Source organism: Coturnix japonica, unplaced genomic scaffold (assembly GCF_054131305.1).
Source record: "Coturnix japonica strain WE unplaced genomic scaffold, WE-NBRP24 Scf229, whole genome shotgun sequence".
Classification (NCBI taxonomy): domain Eukaryota; kingdom Metazoa; phylum Chordata; class Aves; order Galliformes; family Phasianidae; genus Coturnix; species Coturnix japonica.
This window is the reverse complement of record NW_028189132.1, coordinates 22267-33200: the sequence shown is the minus strand read 5'-3', so window position 1 is coordinate 33200 and position 10934 is coordinate 22267. Positions and strand designations below refer to the sequence as shown.

The 10934-nt window shown below is 55.5% G+C and overlaps 1 pseudogene across 1 annotated transcript; it reads left to right on the top strand.

The window, feature by feature from the left end:
* The first annotated feature begins 1057 nt into the window (after nt 1–1057).
* LOC146750959 (creatine kinase M-type pseudogene) lies at nt 1058–9519 on the top strand (annotated as a pseudogene). Its single transcript, XR_014942001.1, has 2 exons — nt 1058–1201; nt 9243–9519. The product of XR_014942001.1 is annotated as a creatine kinase M-type pseudogene (transcript).
* Nucleotides 9520–10934: the final 1415 nt, after the last annotated feature.

Here is a 10934-nt window from a genome sequence, read left to right as displayed (position 1 = left end):
CGTCCCCCCCATATCCCCCATATCCCCCCATATCTCCCCATTTCCCCTCATATCCCCCCATTACCCCCATATCTCCCTCTAACCCCCCATATCCCCCCCATATCCACCCCATATCCCCCCATATCCCCCCCATATCCCCCCCATATCCCCCCTCTAGCCCCCCATATCCCCCTATATCCCCCCTCTAACACCCCATACACCCCCCATATCCACCTCTAACCCCCCCATATCCCCCCTATAACCCTCTATATCCCCCCATATCACCCCTATAACCCCCCATACACCCCCCATATCTCCCCTATAACACCCCATATCCCCCCCATATCCCCCCTATAATCCCCCATCTCCCCCTCTAACCCCCATATCCCCCCCATATCCCCCCTTTACCTCCCCCATATCCCCCCATATCCCCCCTCTAACCCCCATATCCCCCCTCTAACCCCCATATCCCCCCTCCTAACCCCCCCATATCCCCTCTCTAACCCCTATATCCCCCCTCTAACCCCCCATATCCCCCCATCTCCCCCCATAATCCCCCCTCTAACCCCCCATATACCCCCATATCCCTCCATATCCCCCTCTAAACCCCCATATCTCCCCTCTAACCCCCCATATCCCCCTCTAACCCCCCATATCCCCCATATCCCCCTTTTAACTCCCATATCCCCCCTCTAACCCCCCATATCCCCCCTATAGCCCCCCATATCCCCCTATAACCCCCCATATCCCCCTCTAACACCCCATATCCCCCTCTAACACCCCATATCCCCCCATATCTCCCCTCTAACCCCCATATCCCCCTCTAACCCCCATATCCCCCTCTAACCCCCCATATCCCCTCTCTAACCCCACATATCCCCCCTCTATCCCTCCATATCCCCCCATATCCCCCCTCTAACCCCCCATACCCCCCCATATCCCTCCCATATCCCCCCATATCCCCCCTCTAGCCCCCCATATCTTTCCTATAATCCCCGTATCCCCTCTAACCCCATATATCCCCCATCAGATCGAGGAGATCTTTAAGAAGGCCGGACACCCCTTTATGTGGACGGAGCACCTTGGTTACATCCTGACCTGCCCGTCCAACCTGGGCACGGGGGCTTCGCGGCGGCGTCCACGTCAAACTGGCCCAAACTCAGCCAACATCCCAAATTCGAGGAGATCCTGACAAGGCTGCGCCTACAGAAACGGGGCACCGGTATGAGATATGGGGGGATATGGGGGGGTATGGGGGAGATATGGGGGGGTTAGAGGGGGAATATGGGGGGTTAGAGGGGGATATGGGGGGATATGGGGGAGGTAAAGGGGGATATGGGGGGTTAGAGGGGGATATGGGGGAGATAAAGGGGGATGTGGGGGCTTAGAGAGGGAATATGGGGGGTTAGAGGGGGAATATGGGGGTGTTAGAGGGGGATATGGGGGGATATGGGGGAGGTAAGGGGGGATATGGGGGGTTAGAGGGGGAATATGGGGGGTTAGAGGGGGATATGGGGGGATATGGGGGAGGGTAAGGGGGGATATGGGGGGTTTGAGGGGGAATATGGTGTGTTAGAGGGGGATATGGGGGGTTAGAGGGGGGATATGGGGGGTTAGAGGGGGATATGGGGGGATATGGGGGAGGTAAAGGGGGATATGGGGAATTAGAGGGGGAATATGGAGGGTTAGAGGGGGAATATGGGGGGTTAGAGGGGGATATGGGGGGTTAGAGGGGGATATGGGGGATATGGGGGAGGTAAGGGGGGATATGGGGGGTTATAGGGGGATATGGGGGGATATGAGGGAGGTAAGGGGGGATATGGGGGAGGTAAGGGGGGATATGGGGGGTTAGAGGGGGAATATGGGGGGATATGGGGGAGGTAAAGGGGGATATGGGGGGGTTAGAGAGGGGATATGGGGGGATATGGGGGAGGTAAAGGGGGATATGGGGGTTAGAGGGGATATGGGGGGTAGAGGGGGATATGGGGGGATATGGGGGAGGTTATAGGGGGGATATGGGGGGTTAGAGGGGGATATGCGGGGATATGGGGGGATATGCGGGGTTAGAGGGGGGATATGGGGGGTTAGAGAGGGAATATGGGGGGTTAGAGGGGGATATAGGGGGTTAGAAGGGGATATGGGGGGATATGGGGGAGATAAAGGGGGATATGGAGCAGATATGGGGGATATGGGGGATATGGGGAAGGTAAGGGGGGATATGGGGGGTTAGAGGGGGAATATGGGGGGTTAGAGGGGGATATGGGGGGATATGGGGGAGGTAAGGGGGGATATGGGGGTAGGGGATATGGGGGATATGGGGGAGATAAAGGGGATATGGGGGCTTAGAGGGGGAATATGGGGGGTTAGAGGGGGATATGGGGGGATATGGGGGAGGTAAGGGTGGGATATGGGGGGTTAGAGGGGCTATGGGGGGATATGGGGGGGTATGGGGGGGTATGGGGGGATATGGGGGTTAGAGGGGGATATGGGGGGTTAGAGAGGGAATATGGGGGGTTAGAGGGGGATATGGGGGGATATGGGGGAGGTAAGGGGGGATATGGAGCAGATATGGGGGGATATGGGGGGATATGGGGAAGGTAAGGGGGGATATGGGGGGTTAGAGGGGGAATATGGGGGGTTAGAGGGGGATATGGGGGGATATGGGGGGATATGGGGGGTTAGAGGGGGGAATATGGGGTGTTAGAGGGGGATATGGGGTGTTAGAGGGGGGATATGGGGGATATGGTGGGTTAGAGGGGGAATATGGGGGGTTAGAGGGGGATATGGGGGGATATGGGGAGGTTATAGGGGGATATGGGGGAGGTAAGGGGGGATATGGGGGGTTAGAGGGGGAATATTGGGGGATATGGGGGAAGTAAAGGGGGGATATGGGGGGTTAGAGGGGGAAATATGGGGGGATATGGGGGAGATAAAGGGGGGATAATGGGGGGTTAGAGGGGGGATATGGGGGGGTATGGGGGAGGTTATAGGGGGATATGGGGGGTTAGGAGGGGGATATGGGGGGATATGGGGGAGGTAAAGGGGGATATGGGGGGTTAGAGGGGGGATATGGGGGGTTAGAGGGGGGGATATGGGGGGTTAGAGGGGGGTATGGGGGGGTATGGGGGTAAGAGAGGGGATATGGGGGGATATGGGGGAAGTAAAGGGGGATATGGGGGGTTAGAGGGGGATATGGGGGGATATGGGGGAGGTAAGGGGGGATATGGGGGGTTAGAGGGGGATATGGGGGGATATGGGGGAGGTAAAGAGGGATATGGGGGGTTAGAGGGGGATATGGGGGGTTAGGGAGGGGTATGGGGGGAGTATGGGGGTAAGAGAGGGGGATATGGGGGGATAAGGGGGTTAGAGGGGGATATGGGGGGATATGGGGGCTTAGGGGTGGAATCTGCGGGGTTAGAGGGGGGGATATGGGGGTAGAGGGGGAATATGGGGGGTTAGAGGGGGAATATGGGGGGATATGGGGGAGGTAAGGGGGGATATGGGGGGTAGAGGGGGATATGGGGGGAATGGGGGGATATGGGGAGGTTATAGGGGGATATGGGGGGTTAGAGGGGGATATGCGGGGTTAGAGGGGGATATGGGGGGTTAGAGAGGGAATATGGTGGGTTAGAAGGGGATATGGGGGGATATGGGGGGAGATATGGGGGGAGATGGGGGGGTTAGAGGGGGAATATGGGGGGTTAGAGGGGGATATGGGGGATATGGGGGCAGATATGGGGGGAGATGGGGGGTTAGAGGGGGAATATGGGGGGTTAGAGGGGATATGGGGGGATATGGGGGAGGTAAAGGGGGATATGGGGTTAGAGGGGGAATATGGGGGGTTAGAGGGGGATATGGGGGGATATGGGGGAGGTAAGGGGGGATATGGGGGTTAGAGGGGGATATGGGGAATATGGGGGAGGTAAGGGGGGATATGGGGGGCTAGAGGGGGAATATGGGGGGTTAGAGGGGGATATGGGGGGATATGGGGGAGGTAAGGGGGGATATGGGGGGGTTAGAGGGGGAATATGGGGGGATATGGGGAGGTAAGGGGGGATATGGGGGGTTAGAGGGGGATATGGGGGAGGTAAGGGGGGATATGGGGGGTTAGAGGGGGGATATGGGGGGATATGGGGAGGTAAGGGAGATATGGGGGGTTAGAGGGGGAATATGGGGGGTTAGAGGGGGATATGGGTGGTTAGAGAGGGGATATGGGGGGATATGGGGGAGGTAAGGGGGGATATGGGGGGTTAGAGGGGGAATATGGGGTGTTAGAGGGGGATATGGGGGATATGGGGGAGGTAAGGGGGGGTATGGGGGTAAGAGAGGGGAAATGGGGGGATATGGGGGAAGTAAAGGGGGATATGGGGGGTTAGAGGGGGAATATGGGGGGTTAGAGGGGATATGGGGGGATATGGGGGAGGTAAATGGGGATATGGGGAGCTAAAAGGGGGGATATGGGGGGTTAGAGGGGGAATATGGGGGGTTAGAGGGGGATATGGGGTATATGGGGGAGGTAAGGGGGGGATATGGGGGGTCAGAGGGGAATATGGGGGGTTATAGGGGGATATGGGGGGGATATGAGGGAGGTAAGGGGGGATATGGGGGGTTAGAAGGGGGGAATATGGGGGGTTAGAGGGGGAATATGGGGGGATATGGGGGAGGTAAGGGGGGATATGGGGGGTTAGAGGGGGATATGGGGGGATATGGGGGAGGTTATAGGGGGATATGGGGGGTTAGAGAGGGAATATGGGGGGTTAGAGGGGGATATGGGGGGTTAGAGGTGGATATGGGGGGATATGGGGGAGGTAAGGGGGGATATGGGGGGTTAGAGGGGGATATGGGGGATATGGGGGAGGTAAGGGGGGATATGGGGGGTCATAGGGGGAATATGGGGGTTAGAGAGGGGATATGTGGGGATATGGGGGAGGTTATAGGAGGATATGGGGGGTTAGAGGGGGATATGGGGAGATATGGGGGAGGTAAAGGGGGATATGGGGGGTTAGAGGGGGATATGGGGGGATATGGGGATATGGGGGGATATGGGGGAGGTAAGGGGGGATATGGGGAGTTAGGGGGGTCAATGGGGTCAATGGGGCTCAATGGGCTCAATGGATTCACTGGGCTCAATGGGCTCAATGGAGTCAATGGGGCTCAATGGTGTCAGTGGGGTCAATGGAGTCAATGGAGTCAATGGGGCCAATGGAGTCAATGGGGTCAATGGAGTCAATGGAGTCAATGGGGTCAATGGGGCTCAATGGGGCCAATGGAGTCAATAGCGTCAATGGAGTCAATGGGGCCAATGGAGTCAATGGGGTCAATGGGGTCAATGGGGTCAATGGTCTCAATGGTCTCAATGGGGTCACTCAGTGGGGTCAGTGGGGCTCAGTGGAGCTCAATGGGCTCAGTAGGGTCACTCTATGGGTCTCTATGGGGCTGACTGTTGTTAATGGGATCCCTGCCCCATAGGCGGTGTAATGGGGTCACTCTATGGGTCCCTATGGGTCTCTATGGGTCTCTATGGGGCTGACAGTTGTCAATGGGATCCCTGCCCTATAGGCGGTGTAATGGGCTCAATGGGTCTCTATGGGGTCACTCAATGGGGTCTCTCAATGGGGTCACTCAATGGGGTCACTCAATGGGGCTCTATGGGGCTCAATGGGCTCAATGGGGTCACTCAATGGGGTTAGTGGGGCTCAATGGGGCTCAATGGGCTACATGGGCTCAATGGGGTCACTCAATGGGGTCAGTGGGGCTCAATGGGCTCAGTGGACTCAATGGGGTCAGTCATTGGGGTCACTCATTGGGGTCACTCAATGGGGTCACTCAATGGGCTCTATGGGTCTCTATGGGGCTGACTGTCAATGGGATCCCTGCCCTATAGGCGGTGTAATGAGGTCAAGGGAGTCAATGGGATTAATGGAGCTCAATGGGGTCAATGGGGTCAATGGAGCTCAATGGGCTGAATGGGGTCACTCAGTGGGTCTCTATGGGTCTCTATGGGTCCCTATGGGTCTCTATGGGTCTCTATGGGTCTCTATGGGTCCCTATGGGTCCCTATGGGTCTCTATGGGTCTCTAAGGGTCCCTATGGGTCTCTATGAGTCTCTATGGGTCCCTATGGGTCTCTATGGGGCTGTTAATGTGATCCCTGCCCCATAGGCGGTGTAATGGGCTCAATGGGTCTCTATGGGCTCAATGGGGTCACTCTATGGGTCTCCATGGGTCTCTATGGGTCTCTATGGGGCTGACAGTCGTCAATGGGATCCCTGCCGTATAGGCGGTGTAATGGGCTCAATGGGTCTCTATGGGCTCAATGGGGTCACTCTATGGGTCTCTATGGGTCTCTGTGGGTCTCTATGGGTCTCTATGGGTCTCTATGGGGCTGACTGTCAATGGGATCCCTGCCCTATAGGCGGTGTAATGGGGTCACTCTATGGGTCTCTATGGGTCTCTATGGGTCTCTATGGGTCCCTATGGGTCTCTATGGGGCTGAGTGGCATTAATGGGATCCCTGCCCTATAGGCGGTGTAATGGGCTCCATGGGGTCACTCAATGGGCTCTATGGGTCTCTATGGGTCTCTATGGGTCTCTATGGGGCTGACAGTCAATGGGATCCCTGCCCTATAGGCGGTGTAATGGGGTCAATGGGGCTCAATGGGGCTCTATGGGTCTCTATGGGGCTAACTGTTGTCAATGGGATCCCTGCCCTATAGGCGGTGTAATGGGGTCAATGGGGCCACTCAATGGGTCTCTATGGGTCTCTATGGGTCTCTATGGGTCCCTATGGGTCTCTATGGGTCTCTATGGGTCTCTATGGGGCTGACTGTCAATGGGATCCCTGCCCTATAGGCAGTGTAATGGGCTCAATGGGCTCAATGGGTCTCAATGGGCTCAATGGAGTCAATGGGGTCAATGGGGTCAATGGGGCTCAATGGGGCCAATGGAGTCAATGGGGTCAATGGAGTCAATGGAGTCAATGGAGTCAATGGGGCCAATGGGGTCAATGGGGTCGATGGGGGTCAATGGAGTCAATGGGATCAATGGGGTCAATGGGATCAATGGGGCTCAATGGGATCAATGGAGTCAATGGGGTCAATGGGATCAATGGGGCTCAATGGGATCAATGGAGTCAATGGGGTCAATGGGCTCAATGGAGTCAATGGAGTCAATGGGGTCAATGGGCTCAATGGGGTCAATGGAGTCAATGGGGTCAATGGTGTCAATGGTGTCAATGGAGTCAATGGAGTCAATGGGGCCAATGGAGTCAATGGGGCCAATGGGGTCAATGGGATCAATGGGGTCGATGGGGGTCAATGGAGTCAATGGGATCAATGGGGTCAATGGGATCAATGGGGCTCAATGGGATCAATGGAGTCAATGGGGTCAATGGGCTCAATGGAGTCAATGGAGTCAATGGGGTCATTGGGGCTCAGTGGGCTCAATGGAGTCAGTGGGGTCAATGGGGTCAATGGGCTCAATGGGGTCAATGGAGCTCAATGGGGTCAATGGGGTCAATGGAGCTCAATGGGCTGAATGGGGTCACTCAGTGGGTCTCTATGGGTCTCTATGGGTCCCTATGTGTCTCTATGGGTCTCTATGGGTCTCTATGGGTCCCTATGTGTCTCTATGGGTCTCTATGGGTCTCTATGGGTCCCTATGGGTCCCTATGGGTCTCTATGGGTCTCTATGGGTCCCTATGGGTCTCTATGGGTCTCTATGTGTCCCTAAGGGTCTCTATGGGTCTCTATGGGTCCCTATGGGTCTCTATGGGTCCCTATGGGTCTCTATGGGTGTCTCTATGGGTCTCTATGGGTCCCTAAGGGTCTCTATGGGTCCCTATGGGTCTCTATGGATCTCTATGGGTCTCTATGGGTCTCTAAGGGGCTGTTAATGTGATCCCTGCCCTATAGGCGGTGTAATGGGGTCACTCAATGGGTCTCTATGTGTCTCTATGTATCTCTATGGGGTCTCTATGGGTCCCTATGGGTCTCTATGAGTCTCTATGGGTCTCTATGGGTCTCTATGGGTCTCTATGGGTCTCTATGGGTCCCTATGGGTCTCTATGGGTCTCTATGGGTCTCTATGGGTCCCTATGGGTCTCTATGGGTCCCTATGGATCTCTATGGGTCTCTATGGGTCTCTATGGGTCTCTATGGGGCTGTTAATGGGATCCCTGCCCCATAGGCGGTGTAATGGGGTCACTCAATGGGGTCACTCTATGGGTCTCTATGGGTCCCTATGGGTCCCTGTGGGTCTCTATGGGTCTCTATGGGTCCCTATGGGTCTCTATGGGTCTCTATGGGTCTCTATGGGTCTCTATGGGTCTCTATGAGTCTCTATGGGTCTCTATGGGTCTCTATGGGTCTCTATGGGTCCCTATGGGTCCCTATGGGTCTCTATGTGTCCCTATGGGTCTCTATGGGTCTCTATGGGTCTCTATGGGTCTCTATGGGTCTCTATGGGTCTCTATGGGTCCCTATGAGTCCCTATGGGTCTCTATGTGTCCCTATGGGTCTCTATGTGTCCCTATGGGTCTCTATGAGTCTCTATGGGTCTCTATGGGTCTCTATGGGTCTCTATGGGTCCCTATGGGTCCCTATGGGTCCCTATGGGTCTCTATGGGTCCCTATGGGTCTCTATGGGTCTCTATGGGTCCCTATGGGTCCCTATGGGTCTCTATGGGTCTCTATGGGTCCCTATGAGTCCCTATGGGTCTCTATGGGTCTCTATGGGTCTCTATGGGTCCCTATGTGTCCCTATGGGTCTCTATGGGTCTCTATGGTTCCCTATGAGTACCTATGGGTCTCTATGGGTCCCTATGGGTCCCTATGGGTCTCTATGGGTCTCTATGGGTCTCTATGGGGCTGTCAATGTGATCCCTGCCCCATAGGCGGTGTAATGGGCTCAATGGGTCTCTATGGGCTCAATGGGGTCACTCTATGGGTCCCTATGGGTCTCTATGGGTCTCTATGGGTCTCTATGGGTCCCTATGGGTCTCTATGGGTCTCTATGGGTCCCTATGAGTCCCTATGGGTCTCTATGGGTCCCTATGGGTCTCTATGGGTCTCTATGGGTCTCTATGAGTCTCTATGGGTCTCTATGGGTCTCTATGGGTCTCTATGGGTCCCTATGGGTCTCTATGAGTCTCTATGGGTCTCTATGGGTCCCTATGGGTCTCTATGGGTCTCTATGAGTCTCTATGGGTCTCTATGGGTCCCTATGGGTCTCTATGGGGCTGTCAATGTGATCCCTGCCCCATAGGCGGTGTGGACACGGCTGCTGTGGGTTCGGTGTTCGACATTTCCAACGCGGATCGTTTGGGATTCTCGGAGGTGGAGCAGGTTCAGATGGTGGTGGATGGGGTCAAACTGATGGTGGAGATGGAGAAGAAACTGGAGCAGAACCAGCCCATAGACGACATGATCCCGGCCCAGAAGTAACCGGAACCGGATCGGAACCACCTGCCCCATTGATTAAAGGGGGTGGGGATCCCAATACATGCTGTATGGCTGCAATAAACAGAGTCAATGTGGGTCTATGTGGGTCTCTGTGGGGTTTCTATGGGGTCTATGGCCACTATGGGTCTCTATGGGGTCTCTATGGGGCTCAATGGGGTCTCTATGGGTCTCTATGGGGTCTCTATGTGGGTCTACGGGTCTCTATTGGTCTCTATGGGGTCCCTGTGGGGCTCAATGGGGTCTTTATGGGGCTCTATGGGGTCTCTATGGGGTCTCTATGGGGCTCTAAGGGGTCTCTATGGGGTCTATGGCCACTGTGGGGTCTCTATGGGTCTCTATGGGGTCTCAATGGGGTCTCTATGGGTCTCTATCGGGTCTCTATGGGGTCTATGGGTCTCTATGGGGTCCCTGTGGGGCTCAGTGGGGTCTCTATGGGCTCTATGGGGTCTGTGGAGTCTGTGGGGTCTCTATGGGTCTTTATGGGACTCTACGTGGCTTTATGGGGCTCTATGGGGTCTCTATTGGTCCCATTGTTCTCCTTGGGTCTCTATGGGACTCTATGGGATCTTTGTGGGTCTCTATGGTATTCTATGGGGTCTCTATGGAGTCTCTATGGGTCTCTATGGGGTCTATGGGGCTCTATGGGGTCTACATGGGTCTCTATGTGGTCTCTATGGGTCTCTATGGGGTCTCTATGGGTCCCATTCTGCTCTATGGGTCTCTATGGGGTCTCTATGGGGTGTCTATGGGGTCTCTATGGGGTCTATGGGTCTCTACGGGGTCTCTGTGGGTCTCTATGGGTCTCTATGGGGTCAAACTCATGGTGGAGATGGAGAAGAAACTGGAGCAGAACCAGCCCATAGACGACATGATCCCGGCCCAGAAGTAACCAGAACCGGATCGGAACCACCTGCCCCATTGATTAAAGGGGGTGGGGATCCCAATACATGCTGTATGGCTGCAATAAACAGAGTCTCTGTGGGTCTATGTGGGTCTCTGTGGGGTCTATGGGGTCTCTATGGGGTCTATGGCTACTATGGGGTCTCTATGGGGTCTATGGGTCTCTATGGAGTCCCTGTGGGTCTCTATGGGGTCTCTATGGGGTCTCTATGGGTCTCTATGGGGTCTCTGTGGGTCTTTATGGGACTCTATGGGGTCTCTATGGTCCCATTCTGCACTATGAGGCTCATTGGGGTCTCTATGGGTCTCTATGGGGTCTCTATGGGGCTCTCTGTGTCTCTATGGGTCTCTATGGGTCTCTATGGGGTCTCTATGGGTCTCTATTGGTCTCTATGGGTCTCTATGGGTCTCTATGGGGCTCTATGGGGTCTCTATGGGGTCTCTATGGGTCTCTATGGGGTCTATGGGGCTCTATGGGGTCTACATGGGTCTCTATGGGGTTTCTATGGGGCTCTTTGGGGTCTCTATGGGGTCTCTATGGGGTCTCTATGGGACTCTATGGGGTCTCTATGGGTCTCAATGGGGTCTCTATAGG